Source organism: Astatotilapia calliptera, chromosome 16, assembly GCF_900246225.1.
Source record: "Astatotilapia calliptera chromosome 16, fAstCal1.2, whole genome shotgun sequence".
Lineage (NCBI taxonomy): Eukaryota > Metazoa > Chordata > Actinopteri > Cichliformes > Cichlidae > Astatotilapia > Astatotilapia calliptera.
The window spans coordinates 19,045,742-19,068,004 of NC_039317.1; the positions used below are offsets into that span (position 1 = coordinate 19,045,742).

At 40.1% G+C, this 22,263-nt stretch overlaps 1 long non-coding RNA gene across 2 annotated transcripts in view; it reads left to right on the forward strand.

The window, feature by feature from the left end:
* LOC113008310 (uncharacterized) overlaps positions 1-7,223 on the forward strand; it is a 54,978-nt gene extending 47,755 nt beyond the window's left edge. For both annotated transcript variants that reach the window (XR_003270006.1, XR_003270007.1), the window contains one exon: positions 7,155-7,223. This is a non-coding gene — a long non-coding RNA (uncharacterized LOC113008310). The remainder of the gene's footprint in view (positions 1-7,154) is intronic.
* Positions 7,224-22,263: the final 15,040 nt, after the last annotated feature.

Sequence of the window (22,263 nt, forward strand, 5' to 3'; positions counted from 1 at the left end):
CCTCACTCACTTTATCAACTCCTGTTTCCTTTCTTTCATGCTGTACGTTTAGCAGCCTTAATACAGCCGTGACCATCACTATTGCGCCCTCTTTAGCTATGTCTCATCCCTCCCTGCCTTTGAAGCCCCCAACCTCCCCCCTTTTCAGAACCCTCTCCTTGTTTTTTCTCCCTCCCCCCATACTGACCCACCTCTCTCCACCCCCTTAGCTGGACCCCTCTCTCTGGTGCGGGGCCTGGCTGTCAGGCCCTCTCCTGTGAGTGCGGCTGCTGTGATTTCCTCTGGGCCATCAGGTGGGCTGCTGCTAACTAGCCAAGCCTGAGACAGGGTGACCTCAAGCCTCAACATGATGGGTCTGAATCAACAATGTGTTCGCCTAAACAGGGAGGGAGAGACCAAACAACTTAGAGGGCTGCCTGCCAGCAAGTAAACCAACAACGCTGCATCTCAAACTTGTCTACCTATGGACATTTTTTTAGTGCAAGTAAGCATTTAATTCTTTTCCCTAAGAGCGCCTATTAGATCTAACTTATGTCGTTTTAATCTATACTAAACTGTTTTCACTTGAGTCTGTTTGCTGCAGTGGCTGTCGCAGTGGTGCCTCGCAGTAGGTGTATTGTAAATCAACTGGGTGCTGCGTGAACTGTCATTAAAGTGATCATTAACACTCGTGATATCATCAGCGCATGGCAGATACTTAATTATCAGATCCCCTCTTCTGTTTCAGAGGCCCTGGTGTATTTTTCTTTTTCAGAACAATTTCTGATGTCTGCAAAATCCATATAAGCCTGTCTGATTAGAACAAGCTCAGTTTAATGAGTTTCTCCTGTGCCACTGTTTCAGATGGATCTCATTAAGGGTAATCATACTGTAGTATGAGTTCTAAGGAGGACTTTATACACAAGCCAAGGCTATCTAAATTGATTTCCCTTCTCAGTATTGAGTATTTAACAGGTGTGATTCTGTTGGTCATGAGAAAAATGTCATTCTACTAATCAGATATAAAGAGTGATCAAGTAAATGTTTCTGTCAAACTCCACTGTGGTGTGACTGCAGAGCATTTGCCAGCATTTAGGTAATAATCAAATTTAATGATGGCATTACTGAATAGCTGAGGCTTGCTGCAGTCGCTCTTTTCTCTCCTGGGTCCTCTTCTGCTCCTCAAAATGTTTCAAAGTTTTTCTTTTCCACAATTCCCTGGAGCTAGCCTCCCATCATATCTGAAATGCGCTTACAGCAGTGGCCGTCTTTTGCTTGAGAGCTCTTTGCCTTATGCTTCCATCAGAGGAGACTGAGTCTCACAGATGCACTGCTTAACAATGCCATCCCCTGCTCCCATCAGAGGGGGGAAGGTTGCGGAGCTGCGCCCCGCAGAATAAGGGGGGCAGGTCCCCTGTGATTGGCGAGAGCTGAACATCGATGCCAGCTTCCATCTGTCATGATAGCCTATCTCTGAACCTTCAATCTGTCAAAAGCTTGCTGCCTAGCTGAAGGCTCCAGGAGATTTGGCGTGCTAAACAGATTTGACAACAGGCATTATCACTGTGAGGGGCCCGGCGAAAAACGCCATCAACGTGTTAATTGTGGCTGGAAATGTAAACTGTCACTTCTCATCTCATTTAACACTACCTTTGCCAGTTTTTTTCTCACCTCCTTTTCCCTTATGTTAGCAAACATGTGGAAATATTTAGGCAGATGCTTTAATCCTTGAACTATATCAGCTTTAGGATATTGACTTGTACTCCTCACCTACAGGCGGTGAGACCTAGAACCACACGCTCTGTTGTCCTTGGTGAAGAAGACCGTTCGCTCTGTGCTCAAAGAAATGCAGTCTGAATACAGCTGTGTTATTTAACTAAGTACAAGAATCTGTTGCAGTTTCTGAAAGATAGAAGCAAAGCTACATTTTAGCCAGTTGGGTTTTAGCTGAACCAAATCTTACCTCAGCCCATTTTCCCCTGTTAGCATCTAGAATGTACATATTTGAAGAGCTAGAGGTTAAGAAAGGAATGGGTTTATTTTTCGGATCATTGGGCACAAACAGTAGTAAAGATTTGGTGTATGTATTATGGTGCTTACATCATTATCTTGCAAAAAATTAAGTAAAATAGCATTTTAGAGTGAGTAATGTGACAATTAGTTGATTATCCAAGTGACAGAAAAATTATCTGCTACTATTATGATAATCAGTAAGTAACTTTCAAAGTAAAAAATGTCAGCAGCTTTTCGTTTGTGAGGATTTGCTTCTTTTCTCAGTCTAATGGGTCACTAAATTTAATATCTGGGACTGTTCAAACATGGCAGTTACATGAGTGTGCCTTGGGCTTCGGGATACTGCTACAGACCATTTATTATTGTTTTCAAGAACACATCAAATTAATAATTAGTCTAGAAAATAATTGCTGACTGATTGACCATGTAATACTCTTTCTTAGATTTCGATCTGTACTTCTTTAAAAATAAGGTTTATTGTCTTTAATAAAAACCTTAAATCTAATTTCTCATCAACATTTTTTTGCTGTCTTTCTTACTATTTCCCTCTTTCTGGTACATCTCAGAATGTCAAGCCTGTTCCTATTATCTCTAATTGATTATCCTCTATCAAAGCACCTAATTATTTGTCAGTTGTAGCGATCAGCCCTATTATTTGTGGGCTTTCCCCTGACAGGCCTTTAATGGTGATGGTTGGTTTAACCCCCAGGCCTTGCTAATAGGATTTAGCAGCAGGTGACTGGTAACACAGACACACACACCCCTCTAACCCCTTCACCCCTAGGAATATCAGACCCTCCCACTGCCTGTTCACTGAAAAGGCGTACAAACACTGCACTAATACAGCCTTGTCATTCCCTCTGAGCTGAATGTATCTGTATGTAGCAAGGCAGGACTGTAGTGTCACGCCTGGTTCTCCCCCTTTGTTTTGATGCTGCATAGTCACACCGTAAAAAAAAAAACCTAAACAAACAGTAATATTCCGGCAGCTGGGGCAACAAAATAATACCAGAAAATAACAGAAAACAACTTTCCCATGAAAATACGGTTATTTTCAGTAATGACAATGCAGTTTGTTGCCCTAATCTTACATGGGATTTTGCCTTTTTCAAGTGCTTTTAAACATTAAATTAGGAACAATTTAATGTGATTAAACAATGAAATTACCTATTAAAAAGGTCAATGAATGCAGCAATATGAATAATAATACTTAAATGTACAGAAATACACAGTTAACTTAAATAATAATGGATTGCATTCATATAGCGCTTTATGAGACCCTCAAAGCGCTTTACAATTCCATGTTATAATTCCCCTTTGGCCGTCACCAGTAGGTGGTAGGTGAAGTGTCTTGCCCAAGGACACAACGACCGAGAGTGTCCAAGCCGGGGCTCAAACCGGCAACCTTCTGATTACAAGGCGAACTGCCAACTCTTGAGCCACGATTGCCCTGAATAACAATAATAGTTCAAGTTCAATCTTTCAAATAACGGACAAATATTTGTGAAATTATGATGCATTTGTGAATGTATTTTAACAATCTAAATAAGCATATGTACAGACAGATACATTTAAAAAACATGAAAATTATGTTGTATTACATTTACAGTGATTTTACGTTAATTTACATTTGAAATGTAAAATCACTGTCTATATATGTGAATTTAATGATATTCTAGAAGAAGAGTACAAAACTGTGAAATAGACAGTAAAATACTTTTATATCACGATTTTTTTTTACAGTGCAGGATTCATGCAGCAACGCATACGTATGCAAAATGCCAATGCAAATAAAGCCGAAGCAGACACGGCGCCATCTTGGAGGTGACAGACGACGGCTAGACGGAGAGGCCACGGCCTCTATGTGCTGGTCGTTTCCTGACGGTGATGTCCTTACAAGCTGCGCTGTTTGCAGTGTCATACAGTAAAGATTTGAATGTTTATTAAATATAATTTCTGGACACTTGAAGCAAGAGAGCATAGATTTAGTGTTGCAAAAATATTGCTGTGATGATGTAAGGAATGATTTAGTATTATTGACAGTTTATTAGGATGATTTACCTGTAAACTGCTCCTTTATCCCGGTGAGGCCTTTCTGTGACTATAATGTCTGCCAGTCAAGCACAGAGCTGCTAACTCAGACAGTCGTTCCTTCAGCTTTTGTCACTTTATTTGGTGTCCATCCATCCACTCATGGCAAACAGCAGCAAAGGCCATTCATTTATACTGATTGGAAGGAAGAGCGTAGGAAGCCTGGGAAGTGATGGCGTTGCCCAAGGAGTGGGGGTACTGTGAGGAGAACAGGACAATGAGGAGCAGGGAGGGGATGGGTTTGTTATCCTGGTAATTAAGGACAGAGTGGCTTCCATGCCTGGTGTGCGGACAGGATGTGGCAAATTACTAGAATCTTTGTGAGGAAAAGCTGCTCCCTCTCTACTCTGTCCATTCTCAGGGGACCTCATCATCTTCTCTAACAGTCAGGATGGGATTTTGTACCCTCTATTCCCTCACCTTCTCCTTCTCTCTTTCTGTCTCTCCATTCATTTCCTTTCACTTCTCTCTGTCAGCTTCCTCCTGAAGTGCAAGTCAAAGTCTGAAGTAACATTGCGGGTTTAGAATTGTAGATTAGTATGCCGACTTCTTGGTAATGAAAACTTCTGGCAATTATTCATGTTTATCTTTTTCGGTATTTACATGCTGAGGAAGAGCTAGGCAATTTTTCTAACATCTTGAGACAGATTTTGATAATTAACTGTGTGTGTTTCACAATGCAATTCCCCTGACATGCAGAGAAGGATAGAGAAATAGACAAACCATAAACAGTACTGTATGTTCTGTTCCCTCTGTGAAACTCTGCGTGCGTGTCTCTCACTGACACTGCTGTTACTTTGATATCATATATTAGGGAAAAGAGGATATTATTTCTTCGTTTCTCTTGGCATTTTGCATTGGGATCCTCGGGCTGTGGTGCTCAGGTGGGGTTAGAGAAAACAGTGGCCCTCACAACGACAGGATAAGCTAGCAGCAGCATGGCAAGACAGCAAGAGAACACTCTGGGGTTTAAAAGTACCCAAAGCATCCTGGGTAATTAGCCATTACAGTGCTGTCACAGAGGGTTCTGCAGTCAATACAGAGATAATTTGGGCAATGGTGAATGACAGTGCTGTCCAGGCTTTTGGGATGATCAAGGACAGATCCAGCTGCACCAGGCATCTGTCAGGCCCATGAATCACTCCTCCAGCCAGCAGCTGGGTGAGTGGAGCAGAGAGAATCGCTGGAGAAGCATGTGCAGACACACAAATAAACATGTTCCCCCTCTCTCCCCTCGCCACACCGGGAAATGGCTATTAAAGGTCTGCCGTTACAGAGCACCGAGTGGAAAAGGCTTGTTACCTTCAGTGGCAAATGAATGACATTGGGAATAAGGTGAGGAATAAAAGTCAGACCAAGGGGACATTTTTCACAGTTATTTCAGCTGTGTAGCTAAATCCAGGGAATGCAGTTAGGATGCATTTTTTCATGTTATAGTGATATAAGTAATATGTTTTACACAAAATAACAACAAGGCTTTATGTTATTACAAAGGAAATCTGGAAACTATACCTTGTTCTCTCCATTGCTCATTGGTAGTTGAAGACTGTTTGCTGTATTCAGGTTGCAGATTCGAGATATTATGTAAAGTGTCGACCAAATCCATAGTAAAGCACTTAAATTCTTCCCCGTTTTTCCTGTAATCCCCACCAAAACAGGGAAGAATATAAAAGGGACTGAGCAGCATGACAGATCAGGGCTTGTGTAGCAAAGTATACACATCACTATATAAAGCCCAAACCTGCCAGGATTGAACAAAGTATTTCAGGTAGCATGAGTTTCTAGTTGCTATTTTTCATTTTTACTTCAAACGGTTTCTTTTAGCACACCTGCTGTCATTAGTTTGTGCAAATTACAGGTACATTTTAATATATTTTAATCCTCTGCAAAAGATTTTGCAGGAGATTCAGTATGATGATACTTGATGGACCATACTGGTGTGAGTTTTACATACAGTATCAGTTCTCATGCAGTAGCTTATAAGAGTTTATTCTTAGGCGGTGACACAACCTTTGTTGGCTTGATCAGATCACAATAACCAAACTTTCATATTTATTTATTAAAACTCTTTGCTTCAATTTAAGATTTTATACACCAGTGTTAGATGTATATTGGTGTGTTGTACATAATAGTAGAACATAATTATATTTTGATTATGAAGCTGAGCCTCAACCATTTCAGCACAACAAATATGCATGTATGCAAACGTTTAGGAAGATCGTACTGATGGCATTTATAGGTCTCTGAAAATATCATTCCAAAATATGTAATATAATATTAGATGTCAGTCTGAGATAAATGATCATATACAAGCTCTACTAAATGAAAAGTTTGGTAACATAAACATTTTTGTGAATTGAGGTCATTTCAGAAACCGAACAGCAGAGTGATGCTTTTGCTGCAGTCTTTAATATGCCTGGAAATTCTTCTCTCTGTTGCTAATGATTATGCAGATGCTCACAATCTGTAACACAACACTAGTTTATTAACAGTTATTTTAAATGTCAGAGTAGTATGTTAGTATACTAACTTTTTAGAAACCTTTTCAAGGGTTTGGATTTCATCATTTCAGTTGTTGTCTTATTCCACAGACAAGTTACGACCCAAAGTTGAACCCAAAGTAAGGTGCTATAATAGACGCTATTTTCTTTAATGTGAAAACAGCTATTTTTAGGATTAGCTCATATGCTGTATATAGATGCACAAGGTTGGCTTGTGTGTGAGATATAGGTCCTATCTCTGTGCACCCTATTTAATCATAACTGTGGAGACTCTGCCCTGGGACTGGAGCTTTTTCTTATCATACTTTAATCAATATCTTTCTCGCTATGTTAACACAAAGCAGTCCTCTCAACACTGTGGAGCTGCAGTGTCCTTATTTTGTAGTTGATGAGTCTATGGAAATGCATGTGTATATTAAGCATGATTCTGCGACCTGTGCCAATGCTGAAGCACTTAATTTGTTTAATGACACTCAGAGTACAATGAGCTAGTTTTGAGAGTGCATTTAAAAGGCAGACATTTCTGTATTCGTCTTGTTAATACACAGATTGTCTCTGTTTTAATTTCAGATGATTTTCAGAGCACATCCTGTAAAACCACAAGAATAAAAGCAGCGTATTATGAAAAAGGGAAGCTGATTTCGAGTAAGTCACCTTTCTTCAGCGTTATCACTCCAATTCATCTCAGAATGGAATTAACTTCATGATAGGCAGTGAAAGTACCTATCCATCTTTGATACAATGAATTCAAAGATGCACAGCACTGACAGTCAATTAAAAATGAAAGATAATCCACCCCTCCCTCGCAGAGGAATATTCAGTTTGGCATATGCACTATAAATACCTGCCATCATTTTACATCAGTTTGCTATTTATCTGTCATTTTAATTTTTTTCCAAAGTGGATGAGCACACATCTGAATGTTTACCTGCTTTTCAGCAGGGCTAGTAGCTTCTTGGTGACTGCTGTATTACCACATTTTAGTATTCCCACGGGATCCATTACCATATATGTGTCTATAAAGGGAATTTGCAGAGAGCAAAGTGAACATGTTATGTCGGTCATTTGCTGTGCAAGGATATTTTCCTACAAACTGCATTTTAAATGCTATGTTTCTCCCCATTACTCTACACCGAGAAACATTTAAATGCCCTTTAATTAGTGTGTCCTTCCTGCTATCGATAGGCCACTGGTAATCACTCAGAGGACTAATGACTCCTAATTGAATTGCTTTAAAGAGGAACACAATTGGTCCTGTCATCAGTACCCAGACAGCAAGATTTGGGAGCAAACCCAAAACGGGGGTCATTTTGTTAAGCATCGCGCTAATCGAAGTTACATATTTTCACAGTGGCAGAGAAAAGCCTGATGCTACTGTGGTGATGTCAGATCATGTTCTCTCAATAGAGCCTGGGGAAGGAGGGACTGGGGGGGAATGGGGAGGTGGGAGTGACTTGTGGATCATCAAAATTTCAGTAGATATTGATTTGATCTTTTCATATTGTCAAGGAGAAATCTAATCATAATAGAGCAACATATGATATCTCCCTCAAACACCTTTTAACAAGCTATTGCAGCTTATTATCCAGTTTGCCTGCACCAAACCCTCATATCATATTACGAGCACTGCAGGACCTGCGAGGATGTCCTTTTCATCCGCATGTCCTGAAATTCAAGCGCTGCAAAACTTTCATCCTGTACTTACATTTCAAAACAAGACTAATGGCTTTGCAAAATAACTAAGACCGGGCAGGTGTGCCAAAAAAAAAAGGATGAAAAGCAGCCTTGTATTTGTCCAGGAGGTCAAAGCAGAAATTATGCTAAATATATTCACAGGTAGTTATAAAGATAGTTAAAGTGCCTACATTCTGACATTTTTCTAAAACAGAGGTAAGGGCTGCACCTTAAGTTAAACAGAGCCTGGTTGCAATGAAATGAAAAGTTGTAATAAAAAGGATGACTATGACGAGCAATTTTATATAGATACACCGTACAGTGATTTTATATAGAACTTAATGATCCTATATCCTGTAGAGTGTCATTGGCATTGCAGAAACTTTCTGTCCTAATTATCCATTTCAGCCTGCCTGTTTCACATCTCCGCAGTCCCTCATTATCCCCACATCCACCTCACAGTCTGCTCAGTGTTACATTAGTAAAATAGAGCCTTTGATTTGTCCTCAACAGCGCAGACGTTTGAAAAACAGAAGAGCGAATGAGAGCGAGAAAGTAAAACAAAGAAGGAGAAGAGTAAAGTCCTCTATATTAGCCTGGAAGTGGCCTTGAGTGTTGAATATATTGACCGTGTCACCCTCCAGTTTTGGGGGGAGAAACTAAATTCAAGGCCACACCAGGGATTTGATGCATCACAGACATAATAGAGGATATTTTGGTTTGCTCTCTGAAGTATGAGAAACATTTTTTTCCCTCCCACCCGATGTAGGGAGTGTGAATTGCTGGAAGGCATTTGTAAAACAAAATACTTTACTTGACTGTGGAAACAATGAGTGCCCACACCCCCTGCGGTTGTAATGATGCAGTGAAAACCAATTCAACGGTTCTTAAAACAAAACCGCCCTTATTCAGAGAGCCTGGCGCTCGCCTTATTCAGATGTTATGTTGAACACATTAACCTGTGTTTCTGAAACCAAGTTGTGCTGCACTGAAATATCCCTGGGCTTCATTTGCACTACATTAATAGTATTGGACTGACTTGCTATGACATTACGTTGGAGTTTTTAAAGCGCTGCCTGTACCTTCCTGGCCATATTTCAGCACAAAATGACAGCAATAAGAATCTGATCATGTTGGGTCACTCTGTTTGAAAGCAGACCCTGCCTCTGTTTCCCTTAATTAAACCCACACAGCGCTCTTTCATCTTTGCATATTCCGCGGCTGGGACATTGATACTCATTATTTCTTAAGTCTAAACACCAAGACTCTGTCAAGAATGCATCCATCACCGGCAGGCTGCTCGGCGTCAGCAGAAATTTTTCGCACTCTGTCAGCAAATTTAGCAATTTGCAATTTTCTTACTAGAGGGTTGTGACGTATTTTTATCTCCGAAGATGACTTTCAAATGCACAGATCATGAGGAAGTTGGCTTGTTAGTCCTTTCTTCTAACCTCGGCTCTAATGACAGTAATTAACAGGGCCACATTAGAGAGCCACCTCAGGAAGCATCTGACTGTTCATTTGCATGGCGTTAATACAGGAGGATGCCGTGCTGTGAAAGGCTTGCCACGAGTGCAGCAGTGCAGCTCTGCCTGTTTGGCAAGCCCTCCTGTTCTTAACAGCGCCAGGGCCCATTCTCCCATTCATTATGTGCCTAAAGCTTGAGTTATCCTCTCCTTGGTACGGGGATGAATGTTATTAAAGGCATAGCTGTCTGACACAACTCTAATGAAAAATAGGATGTTTCTGAAGGTTATGTTGCCAGCGAGCTCAGAAATGCCTGCTTCATTTTCCCACCCCAGCACAGGGCAAAGTAATTCCCACCTCTTGATAGATATTTTTTCTTAAGTTTTTTTTTGTGGCTCTGCACGCAGGAGCCTCATCATAAAGAGACCTTTATTATCCGTGTTTCTTCCTCTGGTGATGCTCAACAAAGGGCGAGGCTGGACTTTTTGGCAGATCATACAATTGTGAAAAACTACATCTGTGTTTTCTGAAGCGACGGCTGCTACTGTGTGGATTTAATTAAAAGGCATTGCTTGTATATGGTTTTTGCACAGATATTTGTTTTCATTTGCTGTAGCTTAGAGATATCATCGCGATCTCATGTTTTACTTCTTGCACAACATTGTACAAAAGCTCATGATTTACAAGTTACACAATCACACACCAAAAAATAAAGGATCATTACCAAATTAAAGTAAAAGCTCTCTCTTCAGATGACGCAGGCTTGTGACAGTGAGAGATGGCTGCTCAGCAGCAGGGTCACATTGCACTTTTCAGAGCTCCATCAGAGGTGGCAGGTCATGCTGAAGATGACCCGATCCGCCCACACTGACGGATCCCAGCTCTGGCCTTAAGTGTAAATCCTGCTCTCCCCCTCACTCTCTGCCCTGTTTTGGCCTTGCCAGTCCCTAACAGCCCCATCAGAGCCACATGGGAGGCCGCTGACAGACACGCAAGATACCAGGCTACTCCAATTTGCCCCAATATTCAAATAAAAGACTGCAAAGTCGCCATGTCGACATCTTCGTAAGCTCACGATGCTTGGTCCATTTCCATGAGCAACTGAGGATGTTGCAGAATTATAAACTGCACCTAGCTGCATGGTGTGCTGTTCACTATTGATTTTTTTTTTAAAAACAAACATTTTGAGGGCATTTTAGTGCTACATACGTGCTTGAATTTTAATTTACGCCTTCCCTATAAGTGGATATAGCGACTGTCTTTTCTTAAAGTGGAAATTTACCTCAAGGTAAAAATTGTGTGTAAATATCAAAATTCAAAAGAAAAGAAAAGAAAAGCTGCCATCAAATTAAAACATAAACTATGTTTTTTAAGATCCACATTTGCAAGCTGAATTAAACACATTGTCACAGTAAACCACTATATTGAAATAATTTCACAAATATTGGAAATCTTTAATTTAATCTTGGTTGAAATGGTAAACTCTTATGGAAAAATAAGCTGTTTGAAAAAAGCGAATTAATGGGGAGAAAGCGGGGAAAGCACAACCACAGATATAAGAAATAAACAAAAATATTATTAATAACAATTTCCTATAAAGAGTGCTAATTAAAAAACTCTGAACCCTTTTTAAAATAAATTACAGATTTATATTTAGTTGGTTTTTTTTTTATCCTTAAACTGAGTTTGAGGATAGTGGCTAAAAATAGTCCAATCACATCAGTCCATCATTTTAAACTGGAAAATAAGTGTACACTATTCCCTATACAAAACAACAAAAATCATTTGTTACACACAGCTGTGCTTTAAGCCTGGAAACTCACTGTGGCAGTCCTGGCTGAGAGATTTATATCATTAGCATCAGAAAAAGTGTTAGCGTCAAAGAACGGGGAAATTCACCTTCAGGCATAAAGATTTACCAGCAATTATTAATCTTTGAAAAATTATTTTTGACAAGACAGCAGACAGCATGATGTAGTCGCTTCAGTATATGTGTGTATGTAGAGCTTTTCATAAAGACTTTTTCTCTATTTTTTAAAATAATGTTAACATGTGTCAGCTTCACTGAAAATGACATTAAAAATCATATTATTTCTTGCTGCCATTTAAGGAAAATACTTTTAACTGCTGTCTTATCTGTTGTGTAACAAGCAACAGACCCTGAACACAGATGTTTCAGGGTCAGCCAGAAAGCCCTCTAACAATTGGTTACCACCTCTTACTGTGTGTAAATCACAGCCAAATTCAGTGTTCCTAAAAAACCACAGGCATGCTGGTGTTCCCCTTGCCAAAAGTAAAAAAAACAAAAAAAAAACAAAACCCCAAAACACGAGTCATGAGCTGATATTGGTGTCAGGTCACTTTTCTTTCTGACTTGAGATTTTCGTACGGTGACCCTTGTTAGCCTTTAAATACGATATCCACTGGAGAATGAAGAGAAAGTTCAGTCGTGAAAAATATATTTAGTTTTTTTGTTTTTTGGGGTTTCTAATCCTCTTTCATTAGTTACATACCTGGCTAATTTTGTTGACTTTCAGGTGGCTGATATTATAACTCGATCACCTGTGGAGCATTTAAAAACATGCAACCATGGTCGCTGTTGTCTGGATTCGTGGTTTGTTAGGGATGTTTTTGAAGCGGCGACTCACCGTGTCAGATTATGCCACATATCCATTTGACTTTCATAAGCTGTTTACGCTTCAGAAATTGTGGCAATGGCTTCTCTCTTGTGCAAAGGTTTTTACATATGTTGTGTGTCTCAGAAATGCCGCCCCAGTTATAGCTATCATTCTGAAAAAAAAGAAAAACAACCCCTGAAGGCTACATGAGGCTTGTCATTTTGTGATTTCTCCACTTATTTGCATTTTGTTTGGCTTTTGGATGAAACATGTGACGATAATTTCAGTGCAAGGCAAAAATAAAAGTAGCAATGAATTCCTAAGTTGTGCCATAAAACATTTATTTTAACTTTATTATTGTTAACCTAATGACAGCCCCATTAGTCCTCCTTTCCCATAAAGAACTATGGTCTTGGGTTTATTTCAGTGAATGTATTTATGGCTTATGTCTTACACAAAGCTCACTAATAATGTGTTTAATGTGGACAATATTGCTTACACATGGGCTCTTATTAGTGAGTGGTAGTCTGGTCTCAGGATCAGTGGCAGTATCCTTAAGGGATGGCCTCTCTTAGGAAAGGATGAAACAAGTGCATGTGAAAAAAACCCAGCGTGAGTCCTGTTCAAAGGCACAGACGAGTTCTGACTGGATTAACATTTATTGACCGCTCAAGCTTTCCTTTTTTTTCCACCCACTTTTTTATTTTCCTTTTTTTCTTTTCTTTTCTTTTTTTTTTTTTTTTGCTCCAGGACAAAGATTCAAACTTAATTGCAGTGGCTGTTCCACCAACTGATCACCAATGTGCCAACAAAAGCCTCCCTAATAGGCGCTTCATTAAGGATTAGAAAGTCTCTATTACAAAACAAATTAAGCATGCTCTGATCTTAACCTATAGGTCGAACGGCATTACAGCAAAGTTTAAGCTGTTAGATGGCTGAAAAACTTATTACGGGTTAGCGCTGAGGTAGCAGTTTGGTATTGATTTTACGATAGCTAGGTATGATGATTTATGGAGTGCTTGTGTCAGTATAACAAGCTGAAGGACACACAATATCATCTCCAACATCATTAAAATTCAGAGGTCTCCAGAGCTAGCTCATCAAGTACTGTTCACCTCCTTGGAATTTCATACGCACACACATGCACGCACACATGCACACACACAGCTATATATATATTTATATATAAAAGATCGGGGGAAAGGTATGTATCTACTCAGAAATTTCAGTTTTTTGCACCTCTTTGACATTGCATGATATTACATTATGATTATTTTTTTTCTGTTTTAACTATTGTTTACCCCATTTTGGATTTAATTTGCACTGTTACAGCATGCTAATATTCTGGTTTGTGCATAAGCTTGGTTAATGCTTGTATCGATTGTATAGCGTAGCAGTTCAAAAGGTCTACCCTTAACACAATCACTGCCTTGGTCTCTGAGCTGCACTTAACAGATTCTGAGCAGTAAAATCTGTGGTACACTAGAGCCCCCTGTGGGCACATGAAAGTAATACCAGCTGGTTATAATGAGTTCTACTTATTTATATTTGGATGAGGATTTATTGTTGAAAATTTTGCCCAGGGCTAATGATTAATATAATGCGAAACACTTTTTTTTAATTGTTTCCAGCCAGTTGTTACAAATATTCTGCTACAGTTTAACATCAGTCAGGTTTCTTAACACGCGACTTGCTGTCTAACTGAAAACGTGGATGTAAAATGTGGTCCTCTTTGCTTTGTAAGTTAGGGCTCGCTCAGACAAGACATGTAGCAGAACGTGGTGCTTCTCAAACTTTGCTCGTTTGGTAAATCTTCTCCATAAATAACTATGAAAAGATTACACTGTGTTAATGGTATTCCTAATAATAATTCATTAGAAATGCATTCTCAGCATGAATACCATCTTACAGTTTTTGTGCTAAGAAAGATGCCTGTAGACTCAGTAGCACAGAAATACGTGAAAGTGATCATACAGAACCAAGTAAGTCAGCTGTCATTTCACACCCCTTTTGCTCCCTCGCAAAGAAACCCAACAAGGAGAGATTCAGACTACCATTTAAGGTCGGGCTGTCCGAGGATCGGCCTGTGGGATGAAGGTAAGCTTCTGGGCTTCTGTCTGTCTTTCTCTGTCTCTCAGATTCCTTTGGATCCACCACCCCCCTCCAGGATCCCAGATTCTCTCCATCATCTCCTCCAACCGTGAGGTCTAACCGGCAGGGCAGGGGCGTGTGGGCGGACATGCTGGGTGCTGGCAGCATGCTCCGTCTGCTAGTGAGTAATGCGAGTACAGCAAGGACCCCCTCCACCCCCCCTAAAAAAACACACACACACATACACACACCTCACACTTCTAGAAAGAGATGGGCCATAGATGGAGAGGCAGGCACTCCTGCTGTGACTTGGCGCACCCCACTGGACAGCTGGAGACTTAGGGAAAGAAGACGCTGCCAAACATGCCCGACAGAACAGGGGAGTGGTGGAGGTGCAAGGCTGGGCAAGGCCTGAGGTGGCTCCCATACCTGCAGCTGATCACCAGCCCATCATCTGTAATTATCTGCACTTATATACCAGTGAGATAAACAGTAAGACACACGTGCACTCAGACACACAGTCATAACCACATTAAAAAGGTATGATAGGGAAGGGCTAGATTGTTATGCTATGATTATGCTTCATATACTTGTGCAGGTGTAATAGCCATAACGAGCTCCTGTGTTGTTTAGCTGATGAAAATGATATTGTGTGACGAATACGGTTCGCTCAAAATGAGATACTTAGTATTTATTTAAACTAAGGCAACAGCTAGATCTAGTACCGTCTCATTTGGGTCATAAATATTATATATATTAAACAATTTTAAAAATTTGTTTTTTGGTTAATAGCAGCATAGCACCCCCAGATATGTTGTGAAACATGAGTAACATGAGTACTTGATATATTATTGTTATTGTTATTTTCTCAAGAATATAATCCAGAAAAAGGTGCTTGGGTTAATCTGGGTTAATAGAAATGGTTTCATCACATGGTTTCTCCAACAGAGCTGCCTTTGTTTAAGATACTGTCATCGCTTGTGTGCAGCGCATGTAACAGAGTAGCATAGCAGCTCCAGACACGGGGATGCAGAGTCAAGCAATGGCTTCACTTTGAATTGATAATTGTGGAATACATTGGTGGATAATTAATGCACAATTTAGATATAACTCCAACATACTATATTTATATAGTAAAATATGTATAAAGAAAATAATTTGCAGAGCAGGAAATCTTCATGGAACCTGATGTGACAACACATTTTCTCATAAAAAAGAAATTTCTAGAGAAAATATAGCGACATTATTGTATGACAATATATGAGGATTCTTTATCGGTACTGCAGATCCATGCACAGTGCTGATACTCTTTATGCTGCAGTCGGGCTGAAGCTGTTTTCCACTCCAGATTTCCAAACTGCATTAATCCCTCTCTGTGAGGAATATCACCACTTTAATGTTATGAATATTAGACTAAAGCCCCCTGCAACATGGCTGAAGCCCATTTTCTCCTCCTTCATTCTCAATCTAGTGCTTAATCTTGATTCATCAGTTACTGCAGCTTATTATGGAGCCTTGACAGCATGCTCAGGTTCTTGATAAATGACACCACTCAGGCCAGATTCAAAATGTGAGGCTCAAGTGCCAATTATCTATGCAGACCTGGTTAATAAGGGGATCTCTTGTTAACTATCTGATCTCAGCATGAGCATCATTTGTCATGAGGGCCCATGTTTACCTCTGAGACAGGAGTTCCCGAGACCTCCCCTGCCTAACATATGTAAAACCTGGATCTTTGTTCCTTTAATAACCTTTTATTAACAGCCTGACATCATGATTAAGTTTGGTCCAAACACGTGCACAATGAGGTACACAATTACCCACACCCGCTCGCAGAACTGCAGCAGATCACAGTCAGAGAGAGTAATGAATATTGAGCCGACGTTTGAGCCATTCCACATTGGAAGCCCAATTTGCTCGAGCACCTGGAGCTGTGCCACTGCATGCAGTTTTTTGAGGTGATGATGGATACTCATGGGAGCTTATTTCCATGCGCACATCTTCTCCTGATTTGTAAAGATGATAAGTGCTTTGACCTTAGCTCATCATTACAGCTCATTAAAGCTTTTGTTTGTACCACCTTGGAAGAAGAAGATGGTTTTAAATCAGCTCACAAAGCATTATGGCTCTTGACTGTTAAGAAGTTGGATTTGCTGCATGTCTCTGTTTTAGTTTTTATTTAGCAACTTCTCGGAGGTCTCAAGGTCTCAGATTAATAAACACTCGCTGTGGTCAGAAGTGCAGAGCAGCCCAGGGAGGCGAGATGCCGCCTGTCCTCTCTGAAACCCAGCATTTCTCGTGGCTATCCTGTCAGCCACATCTTGACGTCTGGCTCACAGGCTCGCTGCTCTGTCTTAGTATGTATTCACTTCCTGGGAAAGTAGCAAATAAAACCTTTTGCAAGGCTGCCTAGCCAAGGGACTTTGTCTTCCATCAAGAAACACCTCTACCTCTTAAGCACAGAAGTTGTAAAATACTTCCAGACAGCACTTGGAACATTCCTTTTAACCTTAGTTGTCGAGCATGAGATACAGAAAAAAAAACAATATCTTGAAATAAATAATTAATCAGTGTGTTTTCTATTATTGCTTGGATATGGAGTCAGTAGGAAGCCAGGTGGAGCGATCAGATCTTCACAGCATCCCCACTTCCTGTCCCCCACAGAACGCTAGACTGTCTAGGTAGCATCTGCTGAGGAAAATAAAGCCCCTTTTCCTTCTCATGTAGAGAAGATGATTTGCATAATATCCCCCTCTGTAAGGTGAAAACAGAATAATAATTGGTTTGCCCTTTTCTCTCTGTGTGTTGTAAAACAGTTAGGAATTAATTTGAGGATAACTGTGCAATTAATTCTAAATGCTAAAGATGGTGTGGGGGCTTTGATTCAAAGGAGGGGAAAGGATACACAGACTGAGGTCATGAAACAAAGACTTTGTGTTTCTGTTGCTGCCAGAAAGTACTCTAACTGCATTTAAAGAGCGCATAGGGGGTCTTTGAATATTTCATTGACAAACAGGGGCAACATGCACACACACTTATCCCTCCACATTTACTATTCCACTTTAGTCCCTGCTACTATATATATATTCAGCTGTGTAGTTGGATATACTTGTCTTAATGATGAATAATAGTACTGCAGGGGGGGAAAAAAATGTTGCGTGAATACTAGAATTCATGAGGTTGTTTTAACCTTGTTACACAATGCTGTAAATTCCACATGTATCCCCATTATAGCTAATGAGCAGCACTGTAATCAGTACTGTTTTTATAGTGAGGGAACATGTTCTGGCTTCCTCAGACAGATGCCAATAACGGCCCCTGTGTGCACACCCTTGAAGGTCAACATCAAAAAGGGTAGTCTGACATGACAATAGACTTGGTTTGACATTAGAGTTAAGGGGATTTGACACATGCACAGATCTCGCTGAGCTTCCATTTAGGCCAGAAGTGTGATATCAGGACACAGTGTTACTGCTGTAGCAGTGGCCTGGACGTGTCTCCCTTCTGTAGCTTTTTTCTGTACCTATTAGAGGAGTAGCAGCTCCATTCCTGATACTTCCACAGCAGAAAAAAGAACATGCCTCGCCATGAGTCCCAATTACACCTAATGATAGCAAAAGGATGGAGCACATGCAGATTGTGCTGCAGTTCCTTTGTCATGCCAGGCACAAGGTGTGATCATTTATCACACTAGTCATATCCTGCACTCCTCCCTGAGCACAGACAATGGATCCCAGCACATCATCCATGCTGTTATTTGTGTTTAACTGCCAGGAAAAGGAAAATAAAAGCCCAGTTAGAAGGCATTGCAAGAACACGTTTGTATCCTGTAAGCAGTCGTGAGAGTCGGGGAGGAAATGCTGCCATCCTCTAGTCCTCAGAATAGATCTGTGCTGACAAAGGCACACAACCGGCCACCCTCACCCCTCGTGTTTAGATAATTTTGTTTGCAATCAATTTTGGCTTTGAAATGTAAATGAGATGACAGCGAGGTCTGCGTGTTACACGTTGCAGGGTGAGAGTGAGAGCTTAGTGTGAGATTTGAGCGGTGCCGTGTGAGCGTGTGCGCTGCGGCAGCAGAGAGGCGGCTCTGCGCTTGTCAGTGGCTTTCTCCTAATCCTGGCCTGATCTTTGTGTTTGATCCGCAGCGTGGTCCTGAGACAGCATGAGCAGCAGCTATTGCTGTAATTTAAAGTCAATATTGTACTCATGATCCCTCTCCCTGGGCTAACAGAACAGCCTCTCACCGCGATAGAAAAAGTCATCTCTGCTGCTTTAGAGGGAATCCTCAGCTTGAGCAGTTCACTTCTCTGTGATTCTCAAAAGAAACCTCGCATGTGGGTTGTGTTAGTTTGTGGAAAAGACAGAGCTGAGATTATAGCTGATGTTTTTCTATTTGCTAGCGTCCTACCACACCACTGACATTCTTTTTAACACAAACAATGCACTGAACTAAATCTCAAACCTTTCACATTTTAAAGCTTTACCATCTTGCATAATCAAGTGTGTGTTACTCTTTTAGAAGCATCTGTTTGCATGACTCCAAGAATCAGCTAACAAGCCTCCACTAACATCCACAAGCTTTCACGATTCATTCAGAAAGACTCGGAAAGATCTAAGATTAGCAATGGGGGTCTCATCCGCAAATCTTCTCCTTTGTTATTACACCGACCGAGAGCTAAGATATTTATCCTGTGTGAACAACGTGACATATATAAGGATGGCTCAAGGGCCCATTAAATCCATACATGTCATGATTTGCAATGTGTTGCACTAAAACTTTCAGCAAAACGCGTTGCTGACAAACATTTTGATAGAGGCTGCACAGAGCAGTAAATTTAAGAGCCAGGGTCAGTGAACTCTTTATAGATAGAGGTGAAATGTCAGAAATTGATTCCTTTAGTGGCTACAATTTGTTTTGATATAGTGAGCCTTTTGTTATGGAGCTATTGTACCATTTAGCATTTAGTGTCTTTTGGCAGTCTTTGTTAATTTTAGGTGTTGGGAGATTAATAACACTCATGTATGTTCATGTTTCATTGCACTGATTACAATTACCTGAGAGTGTGGCTTTAAACAGACCCCTGAAAATGTGTATGTTCCCATGCTGCAGATCTGGTAGGTGAAGAGTCCACCTGAAATATTTTTTTTCTGTTACTGCATCCTGACAAATTCATGTAAACATGAAGTATAATGGAAATAAATTCCTCATAAAATTACAAATTTATTCAGGTATTTTGGGCAAATACTAATCTCTATAAACACGTCTCCACATGAATATGCAGAGTGTGAAGGCAAGGGACAGGAATTTTGGTATTTCAGGTTTGCAGCTTGCTTTTACTTCTACAGGTTATTGCAAGTATTACTTGGTATTGTTGACCTACATTAACATTATAAAACACTGGGCCATAAAATTGAAGACATCAACAACCTAAGTATGATTTATTCAATTAGAGTCCACTTTACTCTGTGCAGGCACTTCTACTCTATGCTCATGTACAGATTTACTGAGGCTGTTTTCACTTTTAAGGCACACGCACACAAAGCTAAACTGGAGATAATTAAAAAAATTTAATTCTTCCTCTCAATCAAATCAAAGATAATATTCTTAAAACATCTTTCTCTGAATTATCAGAGAAACTCCACTGCTCTTATACCTTGTAGACCTGAAAACACTATGAAAAAGTCAAAAACAATATAATCCTACACATTGATAAAAGTACTAGATAACATTTCGAGTTATATTCTATACAGCTGATGGCAGATAAATCCTAAAATATGCTAAACGTCCTGTTAGTGCTGTGACATAATTTTGCTTATATGAAAAATACCGTCACAGTCTTAAAGACTGCATAACCACAGGATGCCATATAAATAATGGAACCACCTAACGGGATGTGAATATCAAGCTCTTAATCAACAGTTGTCCTTGTATGTTGTCATGTATGACCTGAACTGTGCAGTGAACTATTGGGCTGTTCATCGGGGCTGTTTTGAAACCTCGAATTTGTGTAATTTATGTTGTTGTGGCATTTTCATTCCGTAATTACATACAGAAGCATCTTGAGTGAACAGTGCTGACACCCTTGGGTGCACCCATTCCTGGAAAATATCCTCGTATTCCCTATCTATTAAGAAACCTTATAGAGCTAATTATGAGTGCTAATGACTCCTGCGAATGGCTGCCCTCGCCAATCGCAACACTCTGTTTTAAGTGTTTGTGATTTTAGGTTTCCTCTGTTAAGCTCGTTACATGCAGTGAAACGAGAGGCTGTTATTTAACCGTATTCAGGGTTGTGAGCTTGTTACAGCAAATTATGCATTATGGCATTTTTAACACATGCTGTTTTATTGCACAGCAGCAGCCCAGCTATAGGATGATCATGGTACATAGATTTTCTTGCATTAGGATTTTAATGCCTTTGTTTTTGATGTTGTATCTTTAAGTACATTTTACATTTCTTTGCACTCCTTCTAGTGAGCCTCTTCATTATTGCTGTCTGTCTGCTTCTTTGTATGCGCCTTTGTATGGGTCTTGTCCACTTTATGCACAGGAGCAACCTTTAACTTTTTCCCAGCGACAGTTTAATGTAATCCTCAATTTTTTTTCCATCCATCACAAAATTATTTAAGTCAACATGAGGCTAAATCCAGCATAATGTCTATGAAAAGCAGCTGGAGTCAGCGCAGCACTTGGCATAATCCATATCTGTGTATGCAAACATACGCCAGTGGCCCACTTATAACTTAAATGACTAGTTTAGTTAACCTTACTGTTTAAGCGTAACATATTGTTATGACAGCAACAGAGCACTGCATAATTTCTATGGCATTAGCATCAGTCATCGGGCCGCCTGCTATAAATACACCTGACAGCACAACTGTTTCAGAGGTGTTCGTTGCAGGATAGCGCGCAGGACTCCAGAGGTGAGGTACTTTGATATTGCAGCTCATGAAATATTTGCTGACTTCTATCACCTATGGGACTACTGTTCTGATGGAGCCAATGATATGTGCCCCTATTAGTCTCTAAGGATTTTTCCTAGCCCACTTTCACCCGATCTGTGCCAATTAAGTAGCAGAATTATGTATATTAGTTGAAGTCACTTGTACTTCCATGCAAAGGGGTGCATATAGGGAAGGATGACAGAGGGATACTGTTGAATAATTAGAGTGAATTTTCACAGCCCTGGAAACTCAATCATACGCTGCCATATGCTAACTATTTTTAACCTATTCTTTCCTCCTCCCCTACCCTCTTTTTTTCATATATGCTGCTGCAGAAATGAAGAACAAACTTAACTCTCTTTTCATACGGCTGCTGTTACTTTGCCAAAAGTAATTGTTCAAAAGGACTTTATGAAAACAAAGGGCGGAAACAGTCACTTCGAAAAAAGCTGCTTTCTAGCTGAAGTTGAAGGCATAACAGGTGCTTTCTTAAAATAAACTTGTTTTAATCTTTTTTCTCTTCTCATGCCTAATTTTCATTTCCCTTCATCGATGATAAACAAGTAAATGGATCCCAAAAGTTACGCATGAAAAAACCGTAATTGAGCTCCTCAGAGTTTCTCTAAACTCATTAAGTCATGCTTGACTTGCCATCCATACAATGCTCACAGCAATAGCTCCTCAGTCTTCTTTATGTTGCCGGGTGGTTTGTGGAAATATGGAGTGTCACAAGCAGACCTCTCCTCCTCACAGACACTTCCCACAGTCATCAGCATTCTAATGACTCACCACTGCCGTCCCAGGGTGTTTATTTTTAGAGATAGAGAGATTGATGAGATGCTCATATCATCCTTAACCACCAACTAATTAACTAATTAGGA